The sequence below is a fragment of the Hippoglossus hippoglossus genome, chromosome 15, assembly GCF_009819705.1.
Source record: "Hippoglossus hippoglossus isolate fHipHip1 chromosome 15, fHipHip1.pri, whole genome shotgun sequence".
NCBI classification, from domain to species: Eukaryota; Metazoa; Chordata; class Actinopteri; order Pleuronectiformes; family Pleuronectidae; genus Hippoglossus; species Hippoglossus hippoglossus.
The window spans coordinates 2698179-2718727 of NC_047165.1; the positions used below are offsets into that span (position 1 = coordinate 2698179).

The window sequence follows — 20549 nt, forward strand, 5'->3', positions numbered from 1 at the left end:
TTCCTCTCCTTTCTCTTCGCGTTCCCCCTTCCCTCCTCTTCTTCTTCTTCTTCGTCCTTTTACTGTCAATGTGCTTCCATATATATTCACTTTCAGCTCGAGCAGCTCGAAAACATTAAACGCTCTTTTTTTTCTTCCCGCTTTTGACGACAGATTCATTCTCAATTATTTCCGAATCATCTGGATTAGACCGATTTTTTTTTTGTAAAGATCTTCATCCTTCCCTTTCCACTCGGTGTCTCCCCGTCTCTTTCCATTCATCCACTTTCATTCTTCGGGCTTTTCCTGTTCACATTGTATTCACGCAGCCTCCCAGTCGCTTTCTCTTTTCTCACTCAAATTTGATGGCATGCATCTTTATTTACCATCTGCACCCTCCATTTCACCCTGTTTGTCACATTTCCTCCACCTTTTTCTACATCATCTCTTTCGTTCCTTCCCCCACATCCTCCTCCTCCACCTCCTCCTCCTCCTCCTCCCTCCCTGTCATTCATTCTCGGAGGCCCATTGATTCTCCACTGAGGCCTTTTCTCCCCCTTCTCTCAGCTGTCGGAGGGAGATGGGATCTTCTGATGTCCCCACCGTGATAAACAAATTCATTTTTTTGTTCTCCCCGCAGAAGTCTTTGGAATACAGAGCACACTCCCACAAAAAACGTAAATGTGAAACAGATGGGAGAGGGAGAGAGAGGATCAGGAAAGAGAGGAGCAGGCCACTGATTTGCACACCTCCTCATTTTTAACATCTCCCGAGGTTTCAAATCTTCTCTGACCGTCCTGTTTTGCATGTTTTCCTCCTTCCATACATTTTTCTCTCCTTTCATGTCTGCGTTTCCACCACTGTTCTAATCATTCACTCCGTTAAATCGCCGCGACTTCACGAGCAGCGATATATCTCACATTGTCTCTGAGCGTCTCTGGTGTAGTTTTTCACTTTGATGCATCCGTTCAAGCTGGAGGAAGAAATCTGCACTCGTTTGGCATGGTTTAATTTCCTTTCATCCCTTCATACGTTCATCTGTATCTGATCTCAGCCCACTTGTATCCACTTCCTTGTTTCTCTCCAACCGTCCCTCCGCTCGCTCTGTGCAGTCGGCCTCCTCCAGACTTCCTCTCCGTCCTTTCTTCTTCCCTCTATCTCTCCATCCCGCCACACTTAGCGCCTCAATCCGTCTACACTCAAAGTCCTCCCTCGCTGCCAGCCTCCGTCTCCTCGTCCCACCTTCTCTCCGGCCCCGTCCCTCCCGAGTATTGATCTAGCTGTCCATGATATGTCACAGTGATTGACAGCTACTAATTGGCTTAATCCCAGCCCCGGGGGGGCTTGTAGGTCTTCGGCGGATCTGGATACAGCTGTCCTATTGTCCAACAGCTGACACCGTGACCCCCGGGAGCCAGTGATGGGTGGAAGAAAGAGGAGATAGGGAGGTGGAAGATGCTTGAATTTAAAAGACACACATCTGCTCCATCATGACGGACACACTTTTCGCAGGAGGGTTTGATTAACACCACCAAGGAGGTTAAGTTTTCACCCTAGTGCATTTGTTTGTGGGTTTGTTTGTTCGCAAAGATCGAACATTGGCCAAATCCTTTTTTTCATATATATATTCTTTTTAACATTACATGATTTGGGGATATTTTCACCAATTTCCCAGGGAACAATAGATCGATCCTGAGGGGAGGAAATCAGGGACAGAAGGAACGAGTGTGATCAATTTGGTGGAGCTGGGTTGGATTTAAGGAGACTGTTGTAGGGATGCACTCTACTGAGAATCACCCTAGTTTGTTTGTTGGTTTATTTAACAAGCAGGATTATGCAAAACTACTACTACTACTACTACTACTACTACTACTACTACTACTACTACTACTACTAATACTAATACTACTACTACTGAACTGATTTCCACAAAGTTTGGTGGAAGTATCAGACAGAAAAACCCATTAATATTAAGACTGGACAAAACGACATATCCTGGATTTTTTCATCACTTTCTTCCCACGGAATAATTCATGGGTCCTGACGAGCGGCTGGATAGAATTCGAGGCGGCTGTCGCGCCTTGGCGGTGGAATGCGAAGTTCTCTTTTCTCCCTTTTGTGAAGATTTACCTGCTTGCCAAAAGTTTCAGATGATGGTGAGGGGGGGGGGGGGGAGAAAGGACAGACAGTCGAACAGTTGGAGGGAGATCACTGGGATATTGGCAGCAGGTTTTTCCTCAAGTGGAAAAGGAGAGGAAGGGAGAGGGTGACCCACGAGTCGAAAGAAGCGCCCCCTAAACAGACCCAGATTAGCTTTGCTCTATTGAGGAGGCAAGGGGCAGAACACAAGGTCTTAGAGGATGCCACTAAGCCTTTTAAGACCACCCTCCCTTCAGCTTGAGATGTACACCCCCCCCCACACACACACACGCACTCCAATCCCATTTATCCAGTAACTGACACACAGCGTTTACATACACATTAGCCCAGGGAGACCTCGCTGCCCAAACATTCAGGCTCGACGGAAGGTCGCGATCTGTTCGGCGAGAAGTCATTAGTCGTTTTACGGCTCTGAAGCCGTTTTTATTCATAATGATAAAGTGCAATGGTGGGTTTTATTCCAAAAGCTGTCTGCGGGTCATCAAACGTTTTACTCCTTTGTAAGTAAAGGCCTCAGGACAGCTAATAACTTCATTAATATTTCATACAGGGATCCACGCTCTCGTGACAGCAGCTCACTGTTGGACGTCTCAACATGGAACAGAATATCAAATTTAGAAAACTAGGAGATATGATTTTTTTAAAAAGGACATTAATTTCATTTCTGTGGCTACGATTCAAAACAGGAAGCTTCAGTGTGTTTTGCTTTGCTGTCGATTTGGCTCTGGATCGATTTGACCTTTTAAACCTGTGTTTTATAACTTCATGTAAATAAAAGGTCATTTCAACATGGTATTGATCCGCCTGCGACGTCTGGGGCTGGAATATAAACCATTTTAAGACAGGGACAGATTTTTTTAAAGGCGTGATTAATTACTTTGGAATGGACACAGTGAAGATGAATGAGTTATGGTGAATTGAAGGGAACGAGATAGGCCACGGAGCGAAGAGGGAGGAATTGATCAGCAATGTTGCGGACCATTACACCTCCCATGCATGTGTAATGACCCTAATTACCCCGTCTAAATTGTCTCCCACCCCGTCTCCCACCCCTCACCCAACAAACACTCCCCTCTGTGACAAACCGGAGGACACAAGGGTCATTGTGCCCAAACATCCTCCCCTGGAAAACGATCCCCTCGGCTGTTTCCCCTTCAGTCGCATATCCCTCCCCATTTTTTTTGTTTTCCAAACTGATGCATGGACGCGCTGGATGCTTGATAATACCCCCCCCCTGTCTTTTCTACCCCCACATGCTTGTTGAAACCAAAGTTCCCTCCCGTCTTTCTCCAGGTTGCCACAGAGAGCCCTTTGTTACGCCGAGCTGCGACCCCATACTTCAGTGGGCCTCCGCTGTTGGCTCTCGAACCTCCTCGCCAGACCATAACCCACATATGAATCACATTTATCAACAGAACTGCGAAAGTAGCTCAGCGTCTTTAAAATCTGAGGCATGTTTGTCTAATGAAAACCATCTGGAGACTATTTGCCCTGGTTTGGTTTTTTTTTTTAAATTTGATTGATGACTAAATGTTTGTAGTGCTGCCAAATACTCAGCAGTAAAACAATAATTTTTAAACGGGATGGAATGATTTTTACTGTTCTTTTATATTCTGGGCTCTGGAAATAATTTATTCCTCGTGACATTGGGAGCTCCGCAGAATCCTTGAGGCTCCTAAAAAACCCTCTTTTTGAAAACTTGCAGTGCAGATGGTTTAAAAATAAAATAATAAAAAGGAAAAGCTCACATCAAAATCACAGCTTCCGCCGGCGGCAGCGAGCAGTGAAGTGTCCTCGAGCAGCTGAACCTGCTCCTCCACCATTTAGTGTACGTTTCTCTGAATAAAAGCATCAGATAAGTACTGTATCCAAAAGGATAAATACCAAATAGAAAATCCTCATAAATAAGAGCTGCTCTCACCTCTAACTGTCATGGCAAGACGCGCTCTTTGATATATTTCTTTTCATCCGCAGAGTGAAACCTGGTGACACGCGACTCCTCTTTCTCTATACCGCTCTTAATGATTTGTGCGCTTCCTCCTTGAATAAAATATTAGCATTCTCTCCGTGAATAAAACATAAGGACTACTTTCATATACATATAAAAAAGGTCAAAACCGCTGTCTAGACAAGTGGTGATCTATTTATCTCTTTGCACGACTGCTCCCTTCACACAACTGCAGCCACACATGCACTGCTATTTCGGTTTATCACAGGCCCTTATCCATCTAAATTCAGCCCAACACACACACACGTGCACACAAACACACAAACACACAGCCTGGGGTGACCTTACATATGCAACCTTTAGGTGCCACGGACACATGCAGACGTACAGCCTCAAACGCCTGTTATGTGATGTTCTGGTGATGTTCTCACGTGCACGACCGCGCCGCGCACGCAAACCCACATATTACACGCTGACCTTGCATGGTCAGCTTTAGCCCTCGTATGTGAAAACGCCCACATTGGACGGCGCTGCACACACACACACACACACACACACACGTGCACGGTGACCTTGTTTGTTCAACCTTGCCACCAGAATATAAACAATGTCGATGTCACCGGCTCTCCTAACATCACAGGGAGAATGAAACCGCGGCTGTGACACATTGGATGTCACTCCACATAAACACTGAAAACACATACAGTTTATGAAAATGGCTCAAAGCGATCGCTACTTCACTGGATTTAAAAATATCTCCACGTGGATTATCTGTGCACATTTCAAAGAAACTGCAATAACAACCACCGAGTGTTCTGCAATGTTTATCCATGTACGATATCATAAGCTGCCTATATGTATTGATAAGCTCTGCAGAATAGGCACGTCTCGGTTTAAAATAGTTTAAATGATGTTTAAAAGGCAACTGAAGGCTGTCAGAGGAATTCACAGAACATCGGCCATTTAAATCTGTTCAAATACCAACGGGGTCGCGGTCTAACGGGCAAAAAACAACGTGTTTTCATTCTTTTTTAAGTTTCAGGTGTTAATAATATTTCACACGTGGATTAATGGCAGTGTCAAGAAAAGTGTCGGTGACTGGACAGCGATGGATCTGCCTTGTTTCACAGTCTCCCTATGTATAGCCATGGCCTTTTATAGTGAAATAACAATTAGCGGGTCCTGAAGGAGGCTATATCTGTCATTCACTGCTTCTCCTCTCACTGCAAAGGTCAGCGCAGTCACAGCTGCAAGTGAAACCTAAAGAGACGGAGGGAGATAAAAAAACAGAGGGAGGATGAGAGATGGAGACCGTTGAGCAGAAGATGCACAGATAAAAGAGAGAGAGGGGCGAGAAACGAGCTGATTAACCAAGCAAAACCTGAGAGGACGGATGACAAAACGACACAGAAAGAGGGAGTTGGTTTTATGTAAGTGCTGCCGGAGAAGTCTCTGAGTCATGTTGGGGGATTAAGGCGGAGAGCGGGCGAAGAAACGCGCCAGAGTCGAGCCGTCTGCACGGGAAAAGTGAAATTAATACTGTCCAATGAAGGGGCAGCAGTCATATCCCATCATATTACACCATTATGAGTGTCACGGTCAGTGGAGCATGGATGGAGGGAGACGGAGGGAGAGAGAGAAGGAAGGAATGAGAAATAGGGAGGAAGATGGGAAAAAGCGATAAAAGAAGCAAAGAAGAGTGTGGGCGCGATAACGGGGGAGAGAGAGAGCGACGACAGGAGAAGAGAAATAAACACGAACACACGCCGAGAAACAAACACAAAGAGACAGAGGGAGGCCAGTGGAGGGGTTATTATGGTAAAGAGGTCAAGCTTGCAGAGATGCTCGCTCTTGTAGAAAAGAAAACAGTGTTTTGTGTGTGAATTGTGTGTGTGTCGGAGTCCCATGTGCGACGTCCCCCCCCCTCATCCGAGTGAGCCATCATCTGCCACTACTCTTTCTGACAGACGTTATATAATTTTCAAGGAGTTCTTTCTGTGGGAAGGTAAACAAACATCCTTCCGAGCACACCTTCCTATCTGCAGAGCTGAATCAACACAGGCACGAGATGCTGTTTAATCTAGTAAACGTTGAATTAATTATAACGTCACGTTGTATGTTTATCTGTAAATCTCTGTTTCGTCCGTGTCGCCTCGGTCGTGTTTATTTTGGGAACTTTTCCGGCTGAGTAACTGCGTTCGGTTCATCAGGAGCGGGAGAAAAGGAGAAGAGATGTACTGAAGGGGTCAGGAGGAGAAACGAGGAGGGACGAGGAGCGAGGAGCGAGGAGGGAAGGGAAAAGAAAGAAGGAGAGTAAAGTGGGGAGAAGGAATGAGGGAGAGGAGGAGGAGGAGAGAGGGAGAGAGAGAGAGAGACAGGGGAGGATGGGAACTACTAGATAAATCCCAGTGTGATCAAAGCGTTGCTCTGACATCAAGAGCGGCAGCATCACGCTGACTGGTTGAAATACACTTTGAAACCGACGTGTGGCTGAGGAGCCTCTTCACATATTTATCCGAATTATACAGATACACACACAGGATCAAATACGTTTATTAAAATGCAAACACGAGAGGCTGCTTCCTTTTGGAGAACACGGGTAACACGTCCCCACGAAGGAGGGAGTCTCCGTGGGCCGCGAACTGCGAAGGAGAAACCGAAATGAGGTGGTCCGGTCTACGGAGGGTTTCTGTCATTGCCGTTACCAATAGCCCCGCCCCTTTCTGATGTAGCCTAGCAACAGAGCGGAAGTTGGACACACAGATATGATGTCATAGACACGAGAGTGACGATAGTGCGACTCCACACCTTCATCGCTACTGTGCAGAATGGCATCGTTCACGTTTGAGATATTTCGGTCTAATTTTTAGATACTTAGAGGAAGTGGAAACGCGTCAGCCATCTTTAATTACAGTCACGTGTTCACAATCCCATTACCTTACATCCACCTCCACCATATACAACAAACAACAAGTAAAAGAATGGGCTTCGACTTCTCCCAGTCGGGCTGCGACAACGTTCTCGGGACAAACAACCACTGTCCTGCTTGAGAAATCGGTTGCCATGACTGTGTTTTTGAGAAGTTTCTCAAAAGAATTCACACAGAACAAGTTCATCGGTGAAACCAGTTGAAATATAACAACCACAACTCTTCAGTCTCTATGGAAAGAGGCACAGAAAACAGAAAACCTCCTTCAGGAAGAAGGAACAGAGAGAAGAGAAACATCTTCTTATGAATTCTTATAATATGAATAATGATGGTGGTGCGGAGACGTTAAACATGGAGATCAGGATGCTTACTTCCTACGAGAACGTTTATACAAGTCGGCGCCAGAGCCCCTCTCCTCACGGCGACATCAGACGCCACACATCATAACAGTTTCCCGTGCGTTCTGCCCTCCAGCTGTATGTTAGGGGCTCTTCCTTACGCGGCTATTTCTGTCCCCTGTCGTCCGATTGTATATCTCACTTCCCAGTTAGTCTAAACTGAGGCGAAACTAAAGGAAAATGTGCCGTGAGGAATGTACGATAAATGTCGTTGGGCAGATGGAGGTCGTGGATCCATGGTTTTGAGGCTGGTGAGCCGCGAGGACGCCGCTGTTTCAGTTTAACTCTCTGTCAGGCCTATGCAGAGTCCTCTATCTAACCCCGCTCCTAATCAGATAAGATCCGTGCAGCATTTGCTGTTTTGGCTGACCACTGAGGCTCTGTGTGTGTGTGTCTGTGTGTGTGTGAGTGTGTGTCTGTGTGTGTGTGTGTGCTCAGCTTGAGACACACTGTTCAACTTCAGCATCTCTGGTTGAGTCGGTCAGCACGTGCATGTGCTGCAAAGTAAATTCTGTTTACAGGAGATACACACCTACACACACAGGCGCTAACAACACAAAAAACATGAATGCAGTCGTACGCACACTATTCAAACAGACACACACATTCGCACTGTGAGCCTTGAGGCCACAGCCACAGAGTTCACCTTTATAAATGTGTTTCATCAGCAAAATTAACCTGCTGCAATTAACATAACCATGTTAATTATGGTAATCGACACCACTGTCTGCTTGTACATACATGTGTGTGTGTGTGTGTTGGGGGGGCGGGGGGGCACTGGAGAGAAAGAATGGAGGGAGCAACAGACGGGGTGAAGGTGAAAAGAGAGAAAGTTGATTAGTTGATTGACGAAAGAATAAATCTAAATATTGATATTTGATGAATCAGTCCAGAACTCTGCGATCTCCAAAGTCGAGTTGGTTGTTATTTATTCGCTGTTTTTAATGATTTCCATAAACTTAATGAGTTGCATGATTTAAAAAAATGATCATCAGAAGGTTTATCGATAGTCCAATTAATCTTCGGTTGACGTTCTAATGCGAATCAGAGAGGAAGAGGGCGTCAGGAGAAAGAGGAAGTGAGGTGGGACGGATGTGATTGACCGCTTTACTGGTGGCTCCACAGAAGAGAATGAACACACACACACACACACACACACACACACACAGACACAGACACACACACACACACTGTTAATTATTATCCTGTATAATGAGAAGCAAATGACTCATTAAATCTCTCCTTGACCCGCGCGACGCAGCAACTAGCCTCTGTTTCCTGCTTCCTTTCTTTCCCAGCGACTCGTCCGCACTTCATACGAAATCTGTCAAACACGAAGCCTTTTCAGCCGTGAATTATTAATTGCCAGCAAATAAAATCCTCACCGACCGGCAATCTGGAGCGTTTTTCTTTTTACGCCAAACTCGTAGAAGAAGGTGAAAAAACAGAAGAGGAAATAAGCCCAGTGAAATTCACATGAGAGCTGAACTTAGTTCTTGACCTTCATCTCGAAGCCCTCGTCTTCCTCCCTCCTCCTCCTCCTCCTCCTCCTCCTCCTCCTCTCCTTCCCTGTGTTTCACTGTCTCCCGGCTGAATAGTGTCCACCAAAGCAGAAATGCAGTTAAAATTGGCTGCCGGAGAAACAACCTTGCTTTTCTTCCTCTCGTGTGACCGGTGTCATGAGACCAGAAACCACCTGACTGCACCTAACGACTGTCACAGAGAACAAATTACACTGGATTACACAGAGATGCTCCGTCACACACACACAAACACAAACACAAACACACACACACACACACACACACAAGACGTTTGGTTTCACACATGCAAACATGCACCGGTGGCTTAGACACACACAGCAAAACACTAGGTGTCCAGATCAATATCGTTCTCTATCTGGAGCAATCCATTCTCATTCCAATCCGATCAATGCGCCTGTCAACACTGTGTTCTGATCATCGCTATTAAAATCAATGAAATCGCCCATTAATCCTGAAGTAACATCGACCCAGACTCCGCCGTGATCAGAGTTACACCGCGGCCTCGTCGTCCGAACCGAAACCACGAGGCCTGAGCCGCACACGCGCCGCACGTCTCATGTATTAGAGAAGGTCACGAGGACTGAGGAGCGAAGTTCAGCAGCTCCAGGAGAACAACTGACGAAGCTTCCGTGTAGAAATGACAAAACACGGTTCAGCTGCAGCGTCTGGCGTCGTGTTCCCGGGACGAGGAGGCGACAAAGAGCTTTAAAAGTCTCATGTTTAATTGATGCTGGTGTGTTTTTCTGAGCAACCACATGATTTGCGTTGAAGCGTTTCAACAGCGTCCATGTTCCCTGGAGTTATCCGTGGCTCTGTTTCCTGTCTCCACGTCCTCAAGTGCCTCCATCCAGTTTGAGCCTGGCACAACTTAAAATGGCTCCAAGGTGACTTTGCTCATCAAATAACGAGAACACGCGACTCGTCCGTGGATCTCGCTGCTGCTGCCGCCGCCGCCGCTTTGTTTCTGTGGCCAAAAGAAAAACTGAAAGTCATTTTCCACTTTACTGACTTTTAGCTTGATATTTAATTCATTCATTTGTCCTTTGTCCTTTTTTTGGGGGGCTGCAGGGATTTGATTCAGTCTCGTCTTGTGTTGGGTTGAGGGCAGAGAAACACCCTCAACAGGTCGGATGGCAGATGTTGGTCTGAAGAAACTGCTTACATCGGCAGTTTCCAAGTTTTGTTTGGAGTGAGACGCTTTTCAGCTGTCGGATTATTTAAGGGATATAAAATCAAGAAAATTCTAAAGGTTAGCAGACAGAAGGAAAACTTAAAAATGTCAGACACAAACGACCTGACTGCATGTTTTATTTATTAAAGCCCTGTATTTTTATGTGTTGAAGTTGGCAGGTAATTGAACTTCTCGGGTTCCTGCACCGTAACTTTTAGTGTCACTGGAATGTAGAAACACTCGAGGACTAATTGAAACCACATGAGCTCTAGGAAACAAGCCAGTTAACCCCCGTTAAACACAGACAAATCAGCCACTGTCTCTTTGTCTCTCGAGGGCGAGTAAAGGGACGAGAGGTCAAAAACACTAATTACTGGCTACGTCACTTAATCTGGCGGAGACCGGAGATTAGAGTTATAATCCCATCACGCTGCCACGGGACGTTATGAATCAGTCTATACCTGGCTTCACGGGACGTGGTCTTGAATTGACCGGGGGAGACGAGGACGGAGGGAGGACAGAGACGAGGAGTCGAGGGAGAACGGCAGAGCTGAGACGACGTGTAAAGAAAGAAAGGAAGAGACGAAGGTTTAAGCAGTCGTGTGTTATTCTGACTTCACTTTCCACCGCACCTGTGGACCCGGGGACGAGAGGAAAGCTAAACAAAACAGAAGAGCCGAGTCAATTCCCCCCCGATGTCGCCTGCTTCTTAACCGCTGCTCTCCATTTTCTTTCTCTTACCCCCCCTTCCCTCCCTCTCTCTCCCTCTCTCCCTCTCTCTTTCTCCAGGAGGGAATGCAAATCTGAAGGTAACAGAAGCCAGTCACGGTGGACATGCTTATGCAGACTAGACGTGTGTGTGTGTGTGTGTGTGTGTGTGTGTGTGTGTGTGTGTGTGTGTGTGTGTGTGTGTGTGTGTGTGTGTGTGTGTTTGGGGCGTGCAGATTGAATCCTGCATCCCTGGGGAGCCTAACTACCTCTCCAACTCTCTTGACTGGCTCCTTCAGAGAGAGAGAGAGTTAGAGAGAGAGAGAAGGGGGGGGGGGAAGTAAAAACAGAGATTGGGAAAAGAATTAGAAAGAGCAGAACGAAGAGGAGGAGAGGAGGAGAAAGGAGAGGAGGAGGAGAGAGGAGGACGTCTGTGCAGCAGCAGCAAAGCCCAACAGCTCCCTCTGTCGTCACCTAGAAAAGCTCGAGTGCTTCTCTCATCCACTCCGGCTCTGTGCTTCTCGTTCCCGTTTGAAGTCTGACCTCCTGCAGGCCGCTCTCTCCCCTTCCCCGCTTTCAAAGAAGCTAGTTTACAATACCGCGACTCGCGAGCACGAGCAGCTGGTGCCTGATTAAATATGAATATGACGATTAGAGTGCGATAAATTAATCCCTCTATCTCGCCCGCCTCCCCGGTGAGCTACGTCAGCAGTGTTTGCAGTCACTTTGCCTTTAAAGTCCGTCCAGCAGGTTTATTTTTTTTTTTCCCTAAATGCAATCCTGCACATTTGGAGATTGATGAGGCATCGTGGCAATCTTTAACTGGAGGCTCTGGGCCAGTGCAAGTCGGACAGAAACCACAACGTGAGTCTGTCGTGTGTGTAAACCCTCACCTGCATGAAGAGAAGGAAAGAGACGAAGGTTCAAACGACTGAAATCAATCTGAAGACGTTAATCTGCAGCTCAGACGCTCATAAACACGCTGCTCCCCACACACACGAGCTGTAACTTTAATTCCCGTGCGCGTCTTAACTTCAACGCGGCAGCAAACACTGGCCCAGTTGTGTCTTTTCAAACGCTGCTGAAGGACACACATTTCTTCTCTGTTCCACACATTTAATTATATCTTTTACAATACTATGAGGACGACAGCCACCGAGCACAACGTCGGCACTGCCTGCTCCTGGAAAAAACGGCGTTTGACGACTCCCAACGAATCAGACGACGTTTCTGTGTCAGTTTCTGTGCGATACCTCACCCAATCCCCCCCCCCTTCTTTCATCTGTCAACCAAGCCAGGTTTTGTGTGTATGCAGCTCAACCCTAAATAGCACAAAGAACGTACTGGTGCGAGGGGGATTCTGTGTGTGTGTGTCTGTCCTGCTTTTTTAAACACACAATCACTTTTTCTTTTTCCCAGACATGAAACCTGTACTCTTTTCTCTTTCTTTTTTTTTTGTTGCCGGGAAGTGAAAAGGGAGCAGTGTTGGCTCCGGAGATGGCAAAGTGAAGACAGGCAGTTCGCCGGCTGCAGTTCTCATTTCAACTCAGACAAACAGTGTGAAAAAAAAAAAGAAATATAGTGCTGATGGAAGTCATGCTGTCCTCCTCATACCCTGATAGGAGTCGTGCTCTCTCCTCCGTCCGCCCTGATGTTTCTCCTCTGCACAACACAGCCTCCCTCCCTCCCTTCATTCTCCCTCCCTTCATCAGTGCATTTCTGTGACTGACACAGGGAATAAAAGCAAATATCCAAAAGCACAAACAGGAAATACTTTGGTTCAACGCAGGATAAATACAATTTTTTTCTTGTGGTGTCTTCTAAGTTGCCACAGAACCACAAAACAATCTCAAAAACAGCAAAGTGAGGGTTACTTTACGTCTCTTCTCTGCAATGTCGACTGGCCTCTGAGCTAATTAGCGAAATGCAAGGGGGCAGACGTGCACAGTGAAGTGCTGTCAGCGAAGAGACCACACACAAGAGCCACAACAACATTGTTGCTACACTGCAAAAATGTGTCGAGAGCCTTTTTCCTCCTGTGAGAATGTAAGACGAGAAGTTTTTTTTTTCTTCTTCTCACAAACTGGAGCCGGCGCCTCTGAAAGGATCGTTTTGTTCTTCGCTTTGTTCTCTCACCTCAAGAAACAAGAGGAGCTGCAAACCAGCCGAGCCGGAGCTGATATAAGAACTCCCCATCGAATAAAAACACAACAGCAGCAAATGATTTTCTCAATAGCTCCCTCAAGACTGAAGAAGCACAGGGAGGGATGGGGAGGAAGAGGAGAGGAAGAGGAGAGAGAGGTGTGGGTGAGGATGAAATGCAAAAGGGGGAGAGGGAGGAAGAGGAGCTGGAGGGGGGGGGGGGGGTGAGATTGCGCAACAGTGTGGGGGAGAGAGGTGGCGAGTGAGAGGGAGAGATTATTGCCTGCTTGAGAGCAGCAATCTCGAGCTGTGCCATGAATACCAAAGACTGAACAGCTCCACAGTCAACGCCTCTCTCTCTCTCTCTCTCTCTCTCTCTCTCTCTCTCTCTCTCTCTCTCTCTCTCTCCACCCCCACCCCCCCCCCACCCCCCCCCCCCCTGCTCCCTCATTGGAAACGCAGCGGAATTGCAGCTGCCCCAAACTAATATCTCACTTACAGGCTCCTCTCCGGCAGAAAAACCACGCACCAGCGGCTCAGAGCTCCATCCACACGCACGCCAATTATCAACATCACACCAGCAACGTTTACAGTAGATTTCAGCAGATGCCTGTGCAACAATTACAAAACACCTAATGTGGCCCCTATAGGGGACGTTACGCAAAGCGCACGGGGCTTAATTGAGTGCAGAATGAGCCCAGAGGCAAGTGTGTGCGTGCTGTATGCATTTTTCATGCAGGTTCACCGGCACTGGCGCACTTGGAAAGGGCAAGGACGCAGCTCCGGTTGAAGTATTCAAATGGACTGAATACTAAACCGTGTGTGTGGAATCTGTGGGGATTCAGGGTTTGGAGATCTGAGATCCACAAAGCGAGACTGACCGCTGTGGAGAGAGGGGTCCACGTGATGGACGAGGAAAGGACACAAGACTAGGAGAGAAAGGAAAGAAAGAGAGATAGATGAGACGTGGTTGGTAATTCGGGCTGTGGAGCAGAATTTATGGACTCGACGGGAGATGGAGAATGCGTAAAATCGATGTCTGGCACCAAAAGGCCTAAATAAATGCAAATAAATCTCCCGCTCCACAAAGTAACTTGTGTTAATTCCATGTGGCTTCGTTGGCTGAATGTGTGGATTCCACGGATGAAGGGATTTGACCGTTAACCATCCTCACACATGCGTTCAGAGGCTGATCCAAAAGTTGTGCGTCGCCGTTACGCGGAGGCACGGAGACGCGGCGAAATCGGAGCCTGCACCGAGATCTGCCACCATACGTGGCCAGACACACACACACACACACATAAACACACACACGGTCAGACGCGCACGGACCCAGCACTCTCTCCATACCATAACATCGCCAGTATCCAGACACACAGTGAATAACACTGACTGCGTTATATGGGGAAAAACCCCGCAGAAATCCAACCGTCATCCTGCGGCTCCAGGGAGCACAGAAAGTCCGCTGTGTTACCAGCGAGCAACACAACAGACACACACACACCACGCAGGTCTCCGGATCTGGTGACAGACGCTGGTGCGCAACGGCTCCGAGGGGGATTCGCACCTTACTCCTTATTTACTCAAACATCCCCTCACTGGGAACTTTTTAACGGCTGTGTGCGCAGGGAGCTGTGCGTGCAGCAGACTGCGTGATGCATTCATCCAAAGTGGAACCACCACCATCATCCCCACCAGCAGCAGCACCAGCATCATCCCCGAGAACCGAGACACTTCCCCCCCCCCTCGCCTGCTCCGCGAAGCCTCCGCAGAGAGAGAGAGAGGCGCACGGACAGAAACAGACCCGAGGAAGAGGGAGGATGGACGGAGCAGAAATCCTAAACTCGAGCGGTCCTTACCTTGGAAGTGAGGGGCTCCGTGCGCAGCCAAGGGAATGTTCCCCCCCCCCCCAAATACATACAAGCCAGGGGAAAACGTTCACTTCTTCCAAGTAGTATCGCTTCTCACATGAGGTGTCCAACACATCCACTGATGGAAAACCCAGTTCCTCTCTGTGTGCGTGCGCCTGGAGGAGAAGAGGTAATAAAAAAGTCGGTTCTCCTCGGAGCATGAAATGTTCTTTTATCCGCTGGAGCGCACAGGCAGAATAAAAACCCCCAAACCAATAAAGAGGGAATAAAAACAGTGCGTCTGGATAAGGCTCCGAGATGAAGAGGAGTGAGGAGGAGGAGGTGGTTGAGGAGGAGGTGGGTGTCGGGAGAGAAGAGAAGGGAAATCACCGTAGCATTCCTGCCCTCCTTCGGGTATCAAATCCGGTGAGTCGTCTGCGCCGTTTATCCGTCCTCCCTCCAAGAGCCTCGGAAACGGTGTGAGGGAAGAAGTGAGGCAGAGATGGACGTGCGCGCAGCGGCAGGGAGAGAGAGAGAGGGAGGGAGGGAGAGAGATAGGGAGAGAGAGAGAGGGAGAGAGGGAGAGAGAGGGAGAGAGGGAGGGAGGGAGAGAGAGGGAGGGAGGGAGAGAGAGAGAGAGGGAGAGGGAGAGAGAGAGATGTCGCTGCCGATGGAGGGCGTTGGAAACTCGAGTAACCCTCTCCTCTCACTTTCTATCCTCTCTGCTTGCGTACAGTTAGAATCATAATGTTTTCACTATATGTTAATATTCCGCATTTTTAATATCAGGTTCACAGGAATAAGTTGTGTCACCACAGAAGACAAGTAACACAAAATGCAATAACCCACTTTTTCCTGTTGTTTTCCTGCTACAATTCTGATAAAGCAGTAAAAGCTGCAAAGGGAAATATACAAATGCATTTATTGAAATTCATCTTGATGCTGAGTGAGACGAGAGTCACAGACATGATTCCGTCTGTGTCACCGCAGCCTGCTTCACATCAGGAATCCTGCAGGAGGGCTCAATGAGTGCAACAGTTGCTCGCTGCTCATTGGCTGAGAGCAGCATCCAACTTGCTCCCAGGGCACAGTTAGACTCTCGCAGGCAGCCAATCAGAGGCGGAGGAGCAGGGAGAGAGAGAGAGGGGAGGAGCAGCAGTGGGAGACTCTTTTTCTGAGAGGCGATTGGCTGAATGAAAAGAGTCACATTTAAAATAGTGTGTGTCCCTGACCAAAGAGAGAGAAAGGAAATAAAGTTTTAAATAATAATAATAATAATAATAATAATAATAATAATAATAATAAGTCACACCAGCTACATTTTATGAATAATCCAGTAAAACCTTTTATTCATTAATGTATTTATTTGATGTGTTGACATTTCTCTCATGACTCACATCAATGTGTCTGTACAGAGAAGTGGTCGACATTAATTATCCACTTTTAATCAGGGTCAGAAAATAAACACAAATCCATGTAGATGTTTTTCTTTTTCCCCATTTGGCTTTTAAATCTGTGAAGACTCTCCACCACATGTAAACGTTTGTACTGAAACACTCATGGCTCAGGCAGTAGAGTGGGTGTTCCACTAAGCAGAAAGTCGGTGGTTTGATCCCTGGCTCCTCCAGGATGCATGACAAAGTCTCATTTACCCCTGGGGGCTGTTTGGTCAGAGATCCACACACATTCCGTGGTGACTAAACTCTGCCTCTGCTTGGCTCTCTGAGTTTGATATATTGGTTTTGTGCAACCGTCACAAGACACGAGAGCCAATCAGAGGTCAGACTAATTAGAAATGATTTGCCATAATAACAACAAGGAATCGTTCAACCTTAAAAAACAAAAGCCACAGAGAGAAAGGAGGAGGTTTAAGTTGTATGAAGCCGAGGTCACAGTTTATGGATATACACAGTTTGAAAGAAGGAAGTTTGGAGTTTTATGACAATACACAGATTAAAATTTGACCCATTGCTCAAAGTTAACAGATTTAATAGATTTTCAGTTTCCCACACACGGTCTTTGCTGTTTCCACTCCAGTCTACAGTGAATGGGATCGTGTGTGGACCAGCAGAGCGCTGGAAATGCTGCTGGTAATAGAAAGCAGGGTAAAAAAGGGGTAAAATGCAAATGACTCGCTGACTGTACGAGTCTGACACGGTGTCAATCAAGTGACAATACACTTCTCCACCAATGTCGTCTGTGCTGGGAACGTTGGTGGAGTTCAGTGGGATGGAAGAAAAGAAAAAAAACCTGTTTACATTCATCCACCCAGATTTCTGTCTGTAAAGAATTCAGAACATTTTGGAATATCTCAGAAGACTTTGCAGAAAATATCTCGGCACCTTTTGAATAGAGGGAGTTAATGAATGTGTGTAGCTTAGCTTAGCACGAAACCCGTAAGCAGTAGCTAGTCTAAAGTGCATGAATCTTACTATTCTTGTGTCCTTTATAATGTTTTATAATATTTATTGTGTCACAAAATGCATCCACATTGAGAAATTATAAGCAAACCTACTTTCAAATAGAATAAAATGTGTTTTTATTATTATACATGTCTGAACTTTATCTGGCTGCTGCTGCTGCTGATAAACATTGGATGATTATCAACAGGTGCTCGTGTCTCATCTTTACATTTTGTTTCATTTATTCATCATTGTTGTTTTAGGATTAATTATTCTAAGGGGTCAGATTGTATTTATTATATTTCATTATATTTATTAAATCCTTTTAATGGTTGTTTCAGGCTAGAATTCAAAAGATGGACCTCAGGGTCCTTCATCCAGTGGGGAACCGGAGATGATAATACACATTTCCATCGTGGCATTCAGCACGTCTTTATTACTGTGGATGCAAAACGACATGATTAGATTAAGACAAAGGGCAAGTTGTCAGATGCAATTAGAGTCATTTCTGCACACTCGCTTTATTTCCTACATACGTTGCCTCGTTGTCCTTTTGCACTTTGCAGGATTCAGGCATGAAATTTAAAGAGTTTAATAGAGTTTCATGTTTCTTTACGCCAATATGCAGACGCACCTGTCTCTGTGCTGAGCCAGGAGGAAACGGTTCCAGTGAAATAACAGATATCCGCTCGACCGTGTCCCAGCAAGGTCATAGTGAAGCAGCTCCCCCCCCCCCCCCCCCCCCCTTTTTCTGGACGAAGGTGGTACGTTCTGGTTTAATTGCCGTGCAAAGCTCGTCCATAAATAACCAGGCAGTTTGTTTGATAGTTTGTCAGAGAGCGGTCAAGTGAGCTGATTAGTTGTTCTGGTCAAGACAGAAATCTACAGTTTGCTAACGTGAGATGTTTTCGACAGAACGTGTGATTAACGAGACATATTTTATTTTAATCTTTTGGTTTATTTTGTGTAGTTTCCTCTGACTCCACCTCTGAATATCCTTATTTTCTGATCCCTCTCTGTAAAGATCTTTGATTCCGATCACCGGCGGCTCACAAGCATCAATTTTTAAACACACATCATCACCCTGTCATGACACATGTATGTAGAAAAGAGGTAAGGTCACGCCTCTCTCATGCAGCTTTAATGCCGTGTCTTCACAGTGGCTTTGTCGAGGTCACGACAAAGCCACTGTGAAAATGTGAAAATGAAATGTTATATGTTTGCTGCTGTTCAGGTTCATGTCTTTGACTTTGTAAAATAACAAGATTCTACTTTCCAATCCTTCAATAACCAACACGAGGAAACCGAGCAGTTTAAACGAGCAGATCGAGTTTCTCCTTCAACCTTTTGAACTCGAGTTTGCTCCTGAAACCTTCAAGCGATGCCCGGGCCCCTCGGCAGACACGACATTTACATGCTCACGTGCCACGAGCAGCATTAGAGGCTGAAACATAGCACATCGTGGCAGGACGTCAGTAACACTTTGTGTGTTGTGGCCACAATGAGAGCCTGCAGTCGCACACTGTAAACATTCGGCCGAGGCAGCGGGTCTCTCCGAGGCCTGGAATCGAAAGACGATGCTTTTGTTGTACACGCTGACCCACAAACCCCAAACAGAGAGGGTAGGGTATGTACAACCATGAGCTGGGCCACCCACAGGATGTACACACACACACACACACACACACACACACACACAGTATATATATGTGCGGACACGAGGACGTACGTAGACACGACTGTAAGCGCTCGTTGAGAAACGGCAGAAACAGAAGCTCAGAATCGATGTAGACGAAACAGAGGAGAGGAAGAGAAGGGATGAGAGAGATGTTTTCTCCTCTTCGCCTCATGGATGTCATTGCTCACTTATAAAGTATTAACACATCTCACTGCAGGCGCACAGGCAACACATACAGGCAGCACTGTTTGAGACAGCTGTGTGTGTCTGTGTGCATGTGTGCATGTGTGTGTGTGTCTGTGTGCATGTGTGTGTAAGAAACAAATCAGCAGAGCAGTCTGCAGATGTGCATGTGCAGGTTTTTTTTGGTGTGGGTTTGTTAATGTATAACATTGTAGTGTGTAGGTTAGGGCTGTGTGTGTGTGTGTGCAATAAAAAAAAGATCATTGTGCGACCGACTTCAACAGAAATTCTTGCACTGGTAACACATAAATCAATTATTTAACTATATGACTTAACAAGTTACATTAATTAATTGCTGAGTTTGATTTGGGAAAAAAACAACTAATTTATTTATGTGTGTTTCTTTTTAAGATCTTGGTGCATTTGTGTGTTTGTGTTTGTGTTTGAAAGGATGTTTCAGCCTCAGTTTGCCTGTTAGCTGTTGACTGACTGCTCCACCAGACCTGAGCCTTGTTCCCCTTCTGATGCTGTGAATGGTTTTGATCTTCCGACTGAAACATTTACACACATTGAAACGTGCACATGTGTGTTTTATAGCAGCTTCTAAAGTTGAACAGCTCAACTCTCCTCTGAGCGTCGAACCCTTAACGTGCTCTAACCGAACTCATCCTTCTGGGACTGAACCAATTCATCGCCGTGACGCCGTCGATCCTTGTAACCTATCGATCAGGAAACACATCGGAATCCAATTGATTGATTGGCCTCACGTCAATACTGCTGTCAAGCTGTGGATTTATGTTTGTGTTTCCCAGTTAACTCGCTGGTGGGGAATCAGGCCTTTTTCCCTCGTGTCCAGAACAACGTCTTTCCAGAGACAAGCCCCTGACTCGCTTTTTTAATGCTTTGGGTAAATTGCATTTTAATAATATAGTAAAGTATGTGAATAAAAGCACTTGTCCCTGTGAGCAAGGTGCTGTGACGCAGAGGAGTTTATAAAACTTAACTTGTGTGCGCTTGAAAATGATGAATTTTATAATCATGATAAAACTCTTTCTCACATTGATGGCATAAAAATAATTATAAAAACCCATTATTATTGGTTGCAAAGCTTTTAAACTTGAAACTTTGCTTTGGAAAATACTCGTATTGCTCCTGGAGAAAGACCTTCATGTTTCAGTTTGTTCTGTGTCCCATTCACTAACATGGAGGAGGTGGGAGTCATGACTGCAGATCGAGACTTTTAGCTCCACTTTTGGGGAAGTCGTCCATGTTGCAGTCTTTGCTTTTCAGGAGCACATAGTTCTTTGCATTATATTGACTTCCTGCTCACTATTCAACCCCCCCCCTGCTTGTGCACTATAAACATCCCGCGGGAGCGATGGTGAGAAAACTGTGTCTTTCCCTGATGTCACAGCAGGCGTCATTTTCACAGTTTGCGTTGTTGATAAAAAAAAAAA

At 46.2% G+C, this 20549-nt stretch overlaps 1 protein-coding gene across 1 annotated transcript in view; it reads right to left on the reverse strand.

Moving 5' to 3' along the window:
• cdh11 (cadherin 11, type 2, OB-cadherin (osteoblast)) overlaps positions 1 to 15315 on the reverse strand; it is an 81722-nt gene extending 66407 nt beyond the window's left edge. The window contains exon 1 of the mRNA XM_034609282.1: positions 14839 to 15315. The gene's annotated coding sequence lies outside the window, so the exon portion shown is untranslated. The remainder of the gene's footprint in view (positions 1 to 14838) is intronic.
• Positions 15316 to 20549: the final 5234 nt, after the last annotated feature.